Below are 13630 nucleotides of genomic sequence, written 5' to 3'. Positions count from 1 at the left end.
GCTTCACAGGTGCTATCCTGGTGGACGGTAAGCGATGTGTTTTACAAAGGCTTTTTTACATTTCTTTTACCATCATACTGCTTTTTTTCCCAGAAATATATATATCAATTAAAATTGATGACATAAGTTAATACTACATTTTTGTGAACGTTATGCACTTATCTTTTTGAAACATATACTCTGAACCTTTCAGACCTTCTTCATTGAGAAGACCAAGAGCATTCACTACCTAATGTATTCATGCTGTTGTTTCTGAGGCATAAACTCTTGAAGCTCTGGAATTAATTTTCTTAGATCTTGGAGTAATTCTTAGAGGTAATGAAACTTTTCTTTGCTAACCCTGTATTTATCTAAGGAACCCTCCCATCTCTCTTTTTTGTGTGTGTGACAATGGGTTGTAGATACATGGTTGGCATCATTAGCTGCTGAGTGGAAAATGGGCCATGACTGGGAATGAGAACAGAAGAGTGAGTATAGAATTTTGGAAAGCAAATAGCTCTAGACCTGAGGAAATAATATGAAATTATTTGGTAGCGGTGGCACTTTCTAGAAGGACACTGAGAAGGAGAGTCTAAGGTTTGAGAAATCTAGGAGAGTTCAGTTAGGATTTAATCGTTGGCTTTGTGACCTGAAGGGGCGGGGTCACAGCTGAATCAAAGCCAGGTTGCTGCTGATCCCAGACCCTCTGACCAGGACCGAGGGAAGACTCTCAGCAGTGACACGGCTGACCTGGCAGAGCAGTCGCCTTGAGATGAGAGCAGAAGGAGGCTCCCTATGCAGTGTGTGGACAGAGGGGGAGGTGCAGGTGCTGTCCCCTGAGTCTGGCCCTCACTTGAAAGAGGGGCAGATGGAGGACAGGTGCGGAGGTGATGGTGATCAGTGGCTTCTAGTGTGGCTTCTTGAACTTCTTTTCCTTTTTTTTTCCTCCTCTGAGCTTAGGAGACCAATATGAGGGTGTTTATCTGCTTCTTGTCTCTCCCGAGGCTACCTCATTCTCCTATCAATGCCTCCCTGATGAGCGTGGATGTGTCCTGGCCCAGAATAGATCTGCAAAAAGAATATCAGAAAGGCCAGAGAGCCCACGATGGAGATTTGTGGGTCAGAGACTCTCTTGCTTGTGTTCCAGCCCAGCTCTCAGTTTTCACAAGGCAACACCCATCATGAACTGAAGATGAGGGTGGAGGGTAGAGTGAGTCACACAGTGGGGCTACTGAGGCAGAGCTCCTGGTCTTTTTCCTTTTCCTGTCATGTCTGGACCCTGGATCTCCCAGCCATGAGTTCGGCATGTAAGTGTCCCCAGCTGCAATGTTAGGGACAGGCAGTGTGTGGTCCAAACCCACAAGATAGGCCCCCTGTTCCCCATGATGCTGTCATGGGAGACGGCATGAATGATTTAGTCCGGTTGTCCTGAAGGCTGAGATTCCTCACCAGTGGGTCAGGGAGGGCAGATCTTTCGCATTCTGGAACTTTTTTTAGTGAGGATGTCATATGTAAAACTGGAGAGTCATTTTGTTTCCAAATAGGAATTCAGCCAGGGGACAGGAGAGGTTATGGAGAACTAACATCTTATATATCTCAGAGATAAGTTTTCCTCTCCCCGTTGCCATGTGGAGAGGAAAAAGTCCTGTGACACTTTTGAACAAGGCTGGGGATCCGTTCTCTAAGTTTTCATTGTGACAATGAGCTCAAGCCTTCCTGCATCCTCCTTGCACTTGAAGGACCCCCCAGCGGTGTGATCACTGTGCCCCACTCAGGTCCTAAGGCCGGCCTTGAGCCTCTCCCCTTCCCCGGGCTTCAGTCCCTCCTCCCCAGACACTGGTGCTAAATCTGACCACTCTCTCCCGGTGACCAGAGCTGGTCCCACGGCCTTCACACTGCCTACCTCCTTTTCCATCTTCTGTGAAGCATCTAGAGTTTTCCTCACAAACGTACCTCTGATTCTGTGTCCTCCTTGTCCAACCCTCTAATGGCTCCTCTACCCTCCCCCGCCCAAGCTCTCCTCTCCTCACTCTGCGATGCCACCTTATCACATCAATATTTTAACTTGATTCTCTTTTCCACAAGTCAGTGTCAGCTAGAATATTCTAGGATTATCTATCAGCCTTCATCCATTTTGGTATCAGTGCTGGGCTCTGGTACGAGGGCATAAGTCTTAGATGTCGGAGTCTGGGAGCTTCAGTACAATCAAATTCCCTTGAAAGCCCCCAATTCTTTCAGCCTGAGAGTGAGGCTCAGCCTCCTCTCAATGCCTGAGTGGGCAATAATCCTCAATGAATTCTTATCTGAGGAAAGGAACCTCTTCAGACTTTTTTTTATCCTGTTCTTACCCAAACTGGAACACAAGAAGAAATGAGAAGATGGCTTAGGAGATCTGGTCCACCATCTGAGCCTCAGTTTCTGCCACCCCTCCTCAATTTAGTGAGAGGGTCCTCACTATTTTCTGGTCCCAGACACCTCCACCACCTCCCTCCATCATCTAGCGGGACTGGCTGGCTCTGCTGCCTGGTATAATGCCTGGGCCTCCCCTTGCCCTCTGTGGCTGCCTCCTCTTTACTTCTGTGGAAGGAGGAAGCCAGGGGGAGACTGGGAGAGAGGAGAGAGGGGACCCTTGGGTAGGCTTCTGATGTCAACTCTTTCTTCTCCTCATTGGGGAACTGAGAGGTGAGGAGCAGTTTGCAAGGGGTGGGGTTGGTGCCCTCTAACCCAGTCCTGGGCACATAGAAATAAATGTTTCCACAGATTCAGAGGCAACCCTTACAGAGTTTGGAGACAATGCCTGGGATGGAGGCCCCGGGCTGAGCAAGGTCCTCAAGTAGCCCTGAGCCCTCACCTGGCCGTAGCTGCGGTGAGGAGAGTGATGGGAGGAGGGCGAGGGAAGGAGTCCAGGTCTTGGGGAGCACCTCTGCTCCCTCAGGCCTCTAGTGATGCTCGAAAGCCCACACCCCCTCCCCCCTCCCCACACCATGGGCAGACACAGGAAGGTCTGTGAAGACACAGTTGGACCTGCCCCCTCAACCCACGATTTCAGTGCAGAGACCCTTGTGTCCCAAGCTGCAGGAGCAGGATATTCTGTTTCCTGGGGTCCCTGTTCCTGACTCTGAGGACAAAAGTGGTGGAGCCTCTACTCCTAGGCAGGGGCCTGGCTGCCCCGAGGCCCATGGGGGAAGCTGCAGCAGCAGAAGCTACAGGTCAGGCATGAGCAGCAGCTGCCGGCGCTCACCCTCCTGGCAGAGGAGGAAGAGGATTCTTGTCTCAGTTCCCCATCGGCCTGGAGCACTGTGCAAGCACTCAGGCTGCTATCCCAGGCTAAGCAGTAATAATTGGCCTCATCCCCAGTCTGGAGTCCAGTGATGCCCAGGGAGGCTGACGTGCCAGACTTGGAGCCAGAGAATCGGTCAGAAATCCCTGAGGGTCGCTTATTATTTTCATAGATGAGGAGTTTGGGGGCTGTTCCTGGGAGCTGCTGGTACCATGATACTGCATAATTCCCGATATCGGAGCTGCTTCCAGAGCAGGAGATGGTGACCTTCTGTCCTGGGGCCGCAGACACCGAGGGCGGCTGCGTCAGCGCAGACTGGGCCCAGGACCCTGGAAGTAGGAGAAACACAGACATGGTGATTCTTGCTCTAGAGAGAGAAGGAGAAAGCAGGGCCTCATGAGCTTCCAGGACCCCTCCCCTGACCCTGGGTCTGGGCACCTGTGCAGTGAATGAGAAGGGCGAGGAGGAGAGGGGAGCAGGTCATGATGAAGATTGTCCCGAGTCCTGCCTTCTGTGCTCACAGCTGAAGCAGAGCTTCCCCAAGTCTCTCCCTGCCCCTCTTTATACTCTGAGAGAAGGAGGGTCCATCCATGCAAATCAGACCCTCCAGCTTCCTGATCCCACCCTGGGCCCTGGGTAAAGCTTCTCTGCCTAAGGATGTCAGGGGTGGGGCCGTGTGGTCCCAGGGGGCGGAGACTTCACATCGGTGAGTCCTAAGCATAGGGCACCAAGCAGGACAGGTGGCGCTGGTCCTGCTCTCATCACACCCAATCTTCTCAGGAATGGTACGCAGGCGCCCCGTAGTGTCCATGGTGCGACATTGTACAACACCTTTGTGTGACAAGGTGACCAGAGCATCTCAGAGGCACCCCTCACTCCCCGTTGTTCTGTCCACTGCTCTCTCCATCAGGGCAAGGCCAGGCAGCTCCCTGGGTCTTTTTTTCATGAGCCCAGGGAAGACTTCACGTTCTACTGGGTTCCTCAGGGATGAATCTGTCCATGGCTCCCTGGCTGTTCACAATATAGGACTCAGGTGGTGACTACACAAAGTCCTGTTATGTCAGAATAAAATCGAGAGCACTGACCAGCCCCATGGACTCATTTCCTCACCTGTGGGGACACTGGGTCCTCTCCTCTCATGTGGCTCCTCCCTGGTGGCCGGAGCTGTCCTTCTTCTGTGGATTCTGCAGTGCTGGGTTGATAGGGAGCTCTTCCCTCCAGGACGCCCGGGGCACATTCTCAGATGGTTATTCTGGTAAATCTTTGTCTTCTCTCTTCCTTTCCAGACTTGCAGTCATAGTCACCGGGATCCTGTGACCAGGGATCTCACCTAGGAGTCCGTTCTCCATCACCGAATGCCAGTCTGCAGGGGATCCCAGCAAATGACTTTGAAGTGTTTTGCTGAAGAGAAAAAAAAATGTGCTCAGTATTTGAAGATGGGAAGAATTAAAACTTTAGCTTGTTTTGACCATAGTCTGTACTCAGGTGAGCCTCACACGTGGTAGCTTTTAGGATCAACCATTTCAACTAGAATGTTTAGGAAGTGATATGGTTCAAATTCAGTGATGAGTGTTTTGGGCATGTCTTAAAGATAACAGAAATTATTCATCTTTGATGTGTAATTACATCTAGAATGTGATACATTAAAAACAATAAACTGAAGAAAAAACATAACCCCATTTATTAAAAAGAAAAATGAAACAGATTGTGTACATGACTGCAAGAGTTCTGGTATGATACACCTTGGACTCCACAAATCTTTATTTGGGGAATCCCATGTGGTTGAAGAACAGCAGGATAGTTAATGTTCTTTACTCTGGTGAATTTGTCACCAGGCAGTTGTAGTACCATGAGGTTTTTTTTTTTTTTTTTTTTTTTGAGACGGAGTCTCGCTCTGTCACCCAGGCTGGAGTGCAGTGGCGCAATCTCGGCTCACTGCAAGCTCCGCCTCCCGGGTTCACGCCATTCTCCTGCCTCAGCCTCTCCGAGTAGCTGGGACTACAGGCGCCCGCCACCACGCCCGGCTAATTTTTTGTATTTTTAGTAGAGACGGGGTTTCACTGTGGTCTCGATCTCCTGACCTCGTGATCCGCCCGCCTCGGCCTCCCAAAGTGCTGGGATTACAAGCGTGAGCCACCGCGCCCGGCGTACCATGAGGTTTTAAATGCACCATTTAAACAATGGACTAGGCCGGGCACAGTGGCTCACACCTGTAATCCCAGCACTTTGGGAGGCCGAGGTTGGTGGATCACTTGAGATCAGGAGTTTGAGACCAGCCTGGTCAACATGATGAAATCCCATCTTGGGCCGGGCGTAGTGGCTCATGCCTGTAATCCCAGCACCTTGGGAGGCCAAGGGAGGGTGAATCACGAGGTCAAGAGATCAAGACCATCCTGGCCAACATGGTGAAACCGAAACCCTGTCTCAATTAAAAATACAAAAATAAGCTGAGCATGGTGGAGTGCACCTGTAGTCCCAGCTACTTGGGAGGCTAAGGCAGGATAATCACTTGAACCCTGGAGGTGGAGGTTGCAGTGAGCCGAGATTGCGCCACTGCACTTCAGCCTGGCAACAGAGGGAGACTCCGTCTCCAAAAAGAAAGAAAGAAAGAAACCCCATCTCTACTAAAAACACAAAATTTAGCCAGGCATGGCGGTGCGTGCCCGTGGTCCCAGCTGCATGGGAGGCTGAGGCAGGAGAATCGCTTGAACCTGGGAGTTGGAGGTTGCAATGAGTCAAGATTGTGCCACTGCACTCCAGCCTGGGTGACAGAGCAAGACTCCATCTCGAAAACAGCAAACGAACAAACAAACAAAAATCCACAGTGAAGTGGTGATATCTAATATAGACATTTAAATAAAACCAGTCAAGATATGTAACTGGAATAAAATGTATGCTGTATTTTAGGACTGCATTTCAAGAGTGTCATTATTTGAAATGTTCCTGTTTATTGTAAGCCATGTTACTTTAAATATTTTTATAGTTTTTAAAAAATGTTTGTTGTGTTTACATAACACACCAGGCATATTAAATTTTATTTCTTTGAAGTAGAAATGAATTGTAACTGGGCTTGCACTTCCTATTCTCTTGTCATTGCCTCCTCTGTGATGACGCATAGACATTCACAGTGAATTTTGTTCATCTTTTTCTCCCACCTTCATGAACAGAGGTTCCCCCAGGCTGAGCAGTGTCTCTCATAGAGGACAAGGCTGCCCATGGCCCCCTTTCTGCCAAGGGATGCTCTCTCTGATGGACGTCCCATCAGTTCTTAGCCTGAAAGCAGAGAGAGGAACATTTCTACCGCTGGCTCTCCCAGTTCAGCCCCATCCTGGGTTCAGTATAATGAGGCCAGTGTGATGAAATGTAGGTTTTTCTCAAATAGTTACTGAGTGCCTACCTTGCGCTGAGCACAGAGCTCAAGGTTGGCAATGCCGTGTTGATCCAGACAGCCTCATCCCTGCCTCATGAAGCTGACCCTGATGGCAACACTGGGGTAGGAGCAGTAAAGAGGACCTCCCATTCTCCTCATTTATAATTGAAGCAAAGAGACCAGAGAGGCCCCTGCTACACTCAGGGGTCTGAGAAGGGATGACTTGGTGGGATCTCAGGAGAAGCAAAAACGAGGCATTTCAGGAGAACTGAGGGAATATCGGCATGACCTGAAGATTCCTGGGGTTCAGGTGAAGATGGAGGGAAGTCCACAGAGTAGACCTAGATGGAGTAACAGAGAGATGAATAACAGGGTCCAGCAAAAAGGGGATGCCCAGGAACAGAGGGATTGTGATCCAGAAAGAGACCCTGGCAGGGCAAGTCCTCAGAAGTCCAAAAAGATGCACTTTTGTTTCCCAAGTCCAAGAGCTTGTTCCCCTGGTGGGCCCAATCTGCTGGGGATCTGGAAAGGAATGCAGGGAGGAGCCACATGTCAGCAGGCAGATGTGCGGAGAGGAGCAGAATGGGGGCAGAGGGATTCCACTTTAGGAGAGAATGGATGGGTGGTGGTAGGAGGGAATGTCCAAATGTACAGGTATTTTTCTAGATATTTCATATAAATGTGGTGATTTCAATTTCTAGATTGTGAGATGAGAAGACAAATTCATAGTTATGTTGCTATTATTCTAAAAGATGGTGTACCTTCAACATGAAAATTTCCTTCACAGGTGCTATCCTGGTGGACTATAAGCACTGAGATTTAAAAGCTTTTTAACATTTCTTTTATTTACCATCATACTGTTTTTCTCCAAAATATATAAGCCAATTAAAATTGTTGACATATGTGAGTACTACATGTTTGTGAAAGTCATACGCTTACCTTTTTGAAATGTATGCTCTGACCATTTCTGAGGTTATTCATTGAGAAGGCCAAGAAGATTCACCACCTAATGCATTGCTGCTCTTGTTTTTGAGTTGTAAACTCTTGAAGCTCTGGAATGAATTTTCTTGTATCCTGAAGTGATTCCTAAGAGTTACTGAACCTTTTCTTTGCTAACCCTGTATTTATCTAAGGAACCCTCTCCTCCCCATTTTTCATGTCAATGGGCTGTAGATACATGGTTGGCCTCATTAGCTGCTGAGTAGTAAATGAGCCACGACAGAGAATGAGAATGTAAGTGTGAGTATAGAAGTTTGGAAATCAAATGGCTCTAGACCTGAGGAAATGGCATGATATTATTGGGTAGAGACAGAACTTCCTAGAAGGATACGAGAAGGAGAATCTAAGATTTAAGTAAACCGGGAGAGTTCAGTTAGAGCTGAGAAGACTCTCAGCTGTGACACAGGTAACCTGGGGGAACAGCAGTCTTGGGATGAGCGCAGAAGGAGGCATCCCACGGTATGAACAGATGAAGACGTGTTTCTCTAGGCCTCTGAGTCTGGAGAACAGGTGCCCAGGTGATGGTGGGCAGTGACCACTTAACGTTTCTTCTTGAATTCCTTTCATTTCTTTAACTCCTCCGGGCTTAGGAGGCCAAGAGAGTGTTTATCTGTTTTCTGTCTCTCCGGAGACTGCCTGATTCTGAGATCGCTGCCTCCTGTATGGGCATGGCTGTGTCCTGGCCTGAAATTAATCAGTGAAAGGAATATCAGAAAGGTCAGGGAGCCCAAGATGAAGCATTGTGAGATGAGGACACACCTGGAACTGCCAGGTTCCACCTGGGCAGTCTCGACGAGACGTCACCCATCATGAACCTAGGATAAAGGTGGAGGGCAGAGTGATGCACACAGGGGGCCATGTAGGCAGATCTTCTGTTCTGTTCCTCTCCTTTCTAGACCCTAGATCACCCAGCCATAAACTTAGCCTGTAAGCACCCCCAACTGCAATGCCAGGGACAGGCACTGTGTGGCCCAAATTAATCAGAGAGTCCCCCCAGTAACCATGATGGTGTCAGGGGAGATGGCATGAGTGATATAATCCAGCCACCCTGATGTCAGGGATTCCTGGCCAGGGGGTCAGGGAGGGAAGATCTTGCTCGTTCTGGAAGGTTTTCTGTGAGGATGTAATGCCTGGCACTGGGGAGTCATTTGGTTTCCAAATACAAATTCATCCAGGTGACGGGACAGGTCATGGGAAGAGACTTCTCATGTATCTCAGAGGGAGATTCTCCCCCTTGCCATCTGGAGAGGAAAAGGTCCTGTGATGCCTTTGAACAAGGCTGGGGAGCTGGTGTCTGTTTCCATTGTGAAAATAAACAGGAACTCCCCCAGCCTTCTTGCCCATAAAGGCCCCCTCAGCAGGGGGCTCCAGGTCCTAAAGCCAGTCTTGACCCTTTTTCTCACCCAGGCTTCAATCCTTCCTTCCCAGAAACTTGTGCTGAAGGGGTGGAGGCTGAACAGGGCAGACACATTACTGGGGAGACAGAAGGTTTTCCTCCCAGCTCCCCACTGGCCCGCAGCACTGCATAATCGTGGATGCTTGTGGCTCAAGATGAGCATAAGAATCAGCCTCGTTCTCTGCCTGGAGCCAAGAGACGCCCAGGGAGGCCATGATCCCCAACCTGGGACCCGAGAACTGGGCTCAGACCTGTGCAGACCGATGACTGCTGTCATAGATGAGGAGTCTGGGGGCACTGCTGGTACCAGGACACAGGCCCACACCCAGCCTTGCTTCTGCTTCCAGTGCGATAGATGGTGGCCGTTTGCCCCACCCACATGAACACTTCACACCACTGAGTCAGCACAGACCGGGCCCAGAACCTTGACACCTGGAATAACACGAGAGAGGTGGGTCAGTGGAGAGGGCAGCATGCAGGGTCCTCGTTCCATTCACCCGCAGCTCTGATCCCTAGCCCTAGTCACCTGTGCAGTGAATGAGAAGGGGGAGAAAGGGAGGAGCTCAGGCCATGGTGGGGACCCACACACAGCTCTGCATCCCGATGACGCTCGGCTGGGCTTGAGCTGCCCCAGTCCCTGTTATTTTCTCCCACAGCCCAGGATGAAGGAAGGTCTCTTCATGCACACCAGCCTCCACTCCTGGGCTGGCCAAGTCCCACCCTAGGCCCTGACTCTGACCCTTGCCTAGAAAGCTGAGCCTGGGATGGGGTGGACCTGAGTGGAGCTGTTCTGTGGCTCCCTAAGGACCTGTAAGGACACAGCTGCTGGTCCCCGTGAGCAGAGGCAGAGGGCTCCAGCCTAGGCCTAGCAGGTGGTTCCCATCTGGGATCTACAGCACAGGCCTCAGAGTCAGCCCACAGCACCCTCTGCTGTCTGAAGCCCACACAGGCCTGAGTATCTGGCTTTCTTCACTATCCACTTTATCCTCTCCATATAGGATGGAGGTGGGCAGTGTCCATATCACTAAGCATCTGAGTCTCAGGTCTCCACACAGCCCTCGTGCCCTGGACTCACCTGCCCAGCTCACTGTGTGGTTTACAAGACAGTCCTGGAACTCAGCCTCCCTGAGGAGCCTCCCCTAGGGACTGCAGAGCAGAAGACCAGCAGGGACAGTGCAGTGCTTGCCTCCAAGACACCAGGAGCTACTCCCTCTTTTCCCTCCCTGGCTGACCAGAGCCTGCTTCCAGATGACTGGGACCTGCCCTCGGGCCGAGCCTCTGCCTCTGTGCCTTCCCCTTCCTCTCAGGCCCTCACTGACAGATTGCGGACAGACAGATAGGTAGGAAGGTAAGTGAAAATATTTGCCCATCTGAGGAATAAATTCTAGAACAATGTAAACACTAAGTACAATTAATTAATTAATTGTTTTGTAGCCCCTGCCCCTCCCCAGCAGCCCTGGTGCCTCCTGGCCCTGGGGCTGTCTCAGATTCAGGCCCTTTATGGCTTCGGGCTGTCCCAAGCATCTCTCTACCAGTCTGGCCTCCAGATTGGGTGTTCTCAGTTCCTCAAGCCCCTCAAGCACTCTGGCCTCCAGTCTGTAAGCTTCAGTCTCCTAATAGCAATGGAGTGACTTTGTATTCATCCCATTTTATCTTCCCAACACCTTTACTAAGTGGGTATTTCCATCATTATGTCCACTTTTCAAGTGAGGAAATAAAGAAAACTTGGGTTGCCCAAGGCCACATGGCCAGTAAATGCCAGGACGTAAACCCGGATGATTGTTTGTTTATTTGTTTAGAGACAAAGTGTCACTCTATCACCCAGGCTGGAGTGCAGTGGCGTCATCACAGCTCGCTGTAACTTCAAACTCCTGGGTGTAAGTGATCCTTCTGTCTGAGCCTTCCAAAAACTTGGGACTACAGATGTGCACCACCATGTCTGACTTCAAGCCCAAGTCTTCAGATTCAAGATCTAATACTCATTCTGCTTTATATCATAAAACCCATTTCTCTTTCTAGATTTAGGATTAAGCCCCAGGATTATTTCATCTAGGCCTTTCTAGACTTATCTATCAGCCGTCTTCCATTTTGGTCTCAGTGCTGGGCTTGCTAAGGGGGCCTATGTCTTAGATGCCAGAGTCTGGGAACTTCACTTCTATCCAATTCCCTTGAAAGCCCCAAACTCTTTCAGCCTGAGAGCGAGGTTCAGTCTCCCCTCAACTCCTGAGTTAATCCTCTAAGGATTCTTAGCTGAGGAAAAAAACCTCCTCAAAGACTTTTTTGTCCTATTCTTACCCAGGCTGCAATAGAAGAAAAAATGAGTAGATGGTTCAGGAGATCTGGTTCACCATCTAGGCCTCAGTTTCTGCCACCCCTCCTCATTTTAGTAAGAGTGTCCTCACTATTCCCTGGTCCCAGACAACTCCAGCACCTCCCCACACCATCCGGGGGGACTGTCTGGCTCTGCTGCCTTGGATATTGCCTGGCCCTTCTCTTGCCCTCTGTGGCCACCTCCTCTTTATTTCTGTGGATAGAAGAAGCCAGGTGGTGGCTGGGAGAGAGGAGAGAGGGGAGCCCTGGGTACATTCCTGATTTCTAACTCTTTCTTCTCCTCACTGGGGCCCTGACAGCTGATGAGCAGCTTGCAGGAAATGGGGTCAGTGCTCTCTAACCCTGTCCTGGGGACATAGAAATAAACGTTTCTAAAGTTTCAGAGGCAGCCCTTACAGAGTTTGGAGACAACGCCTGGGATGGAGGCCCTGGGCAGTGCAAGGTCCTCAAGTAGCCCTGAGCCCTCACCTGGCCAGAGCTGCAGTGAGGAGAGTGATGGGAGGAGGGTGAAGTAAGGAGTCCAGGTCTTGGGGAGCACCTCTGCTCTTTCAGGTCCCTAGAGGAGCTCAAATGCCCACAACTGTTCGCCCACCCCCTACACAATGGGCAGACATAGGACATTCCTGTAAATCTTGTCTTTTCCACTCAGCTGTGTGAGCCCCACTCTGGGCACAGAAGGTGAACCTGCTCCTGGGGACTGGTGCTGAGAAAGCGACTTCAGGGGAGAAACCTGGACACCGAGAGGCTCTGTAAGCGGCAGCAGCTGGGACTGGGAGCACTGGACAGAGGTCACTGACCATAGTTTTTTTTTGTCATCCTCTCCAGGAACCCTCAAGAATAGACCCAAGCCCCTGTGCCTCTGCGTCTCCAGGGCCCAGGTCCTTCCAGGTCTTCTATTTGTTACCATTCTGGGCCCTGGGACTCCTCATAAGGATCCCAAAAGCAGTCTCTTCTTCAGGCTGCACCCTCCTTACCACATCTGACCCCACACCTCTTGCCTCATTCCCCCATAAACCATCCCCTGCTCACTATAAACAGCTTTTTTTCCATCATCCTCAGATTGCAGCCTCCCTAAGAAGGCTTTCTACAGAGGCAGAAAGCCCACATTGCAGAGAGCTCTGCCTCTTGACAGGACAGAGGTGCCTGGGCCACCCAAGGCTGAGCGTCTCTCTTCCTTCCCTTCTACACCAGCCATAGGCCAAGACAGAGCCAGAGCTTTCAGAATGCTGATTCCATGTTTCCTTAAGTATCACACTTCCACTCTCACATATGGGTCTCTGGGTCACACAGGCTGGATTCTCCTTTCTCGTCATCTCCCCGGCAGTCTCAGAGCTCAGTAAATGGCCAGCATACCTGCACCAAAAGGAGATGACACCTATAGGGCCAGGCAGAGGGTACCTGGGTCTTTCGGTCACACGGTCACACAGGCTGGATTCTTCTTTCTTGTCATCCCTACCTCATCCATCCCGTGTGTGGCCTGCTCCTTTTGCTTCTAGAAACAAATTGATTCTGTTTGCATTGGGGAGCCAGTAAGCAAAGGAGTTCTTTTCACTGAAGCCATGCTCTACTTTCAGTAACAAAAGTGACAGCAGAAGCCTTGGCATGAAATGGTGTTGGTCACAGACAAGGATAAAGGAGGGATGGGGAAGACAGGAGGACTTGGGGACAAATCTTTCTTTCACTTCTCCATGGATCAGGAGCTTTTGGTGAGATGGAGTCTGGATGCCACTGTGTGACACTTACAATCAGCCTTGTCCTCAGCCTGCAGTCCAGAGCTGGTCAAGGAGGCCATGTGGACAAAGCCAGAGCAGGAGAATCAGGCTGGGACCCCTGAAAGTCCATCACTGTTGTCCTGGGTCACAAATATAGGGATACTCCCTGGGAGCCCTCAGTAGCCATTTCCATGGGACTGCCCAGTGCTTCTGCTGCTCCCCATGCAGGAAAAGGTGACGCCAAGATCTAGGCCTCCTCAAGAGTTTCATGGGGAGAAGTCACTTGAAGCAAATATTGGGCAGTTTCTGTACCCAGATATTGCCCTGACTAGACCCTGACTCAGTGAAAGCCCTAGTGGTGCTATCAGAAAATAACACAGTCAGGCCCCAAGAGTTCAGGAAAACCACCCTCAGAAGTTCCCGTGATTCTGAGTGGGATGAGCTGGAGGAAAGTTTCATCCATGGAACCTAATACCAGTGGCCCAGGAGCAGCCTCAGCTTTGTCTAAGCCATTATGGAGCCCCTCCGCCACCCGTTTATTCTCCCATGTCCTACAGAGTGAT

The 13630-nt window shown here is 50.3% G+C and overlaps 1 protein-coding gene across 4 annotated transcripts in view; it reads left to right on the top strand.

Moving 5' to 3' along the window:
• Positions 1-13630, top strand: part of MAPK1 (mitogen-activated protein kinase 1) — a 235831-nt gene that overhangs the window by 32066 nt on the left and 190135 nt on the right. The gene's annotated exons all lie outside the window — the stretch shown is intronic.

The sequence above is a fragment of the Hylobates moloch genome, unplaced genomic scaffold (assembly GCF_009828535.3).
Source record: "Hylobates moloch isolate HMO894 unplaced genomic scaffold, HMol_V3 SCAFFOLD_19, whole genome shotgun sequence".
Classification (NCBI taxonomy): Eukaryota; Metazoa; Chordata; class Mammalia; order Primates; family Hylobatidae; genus Hylobates; species Hylobates moloch.
The sequence above is the reverse complement of the archived record's forward strand: the minus strand, read 5'-3'. Positions and strand labels throughout refer to the sequence as shown.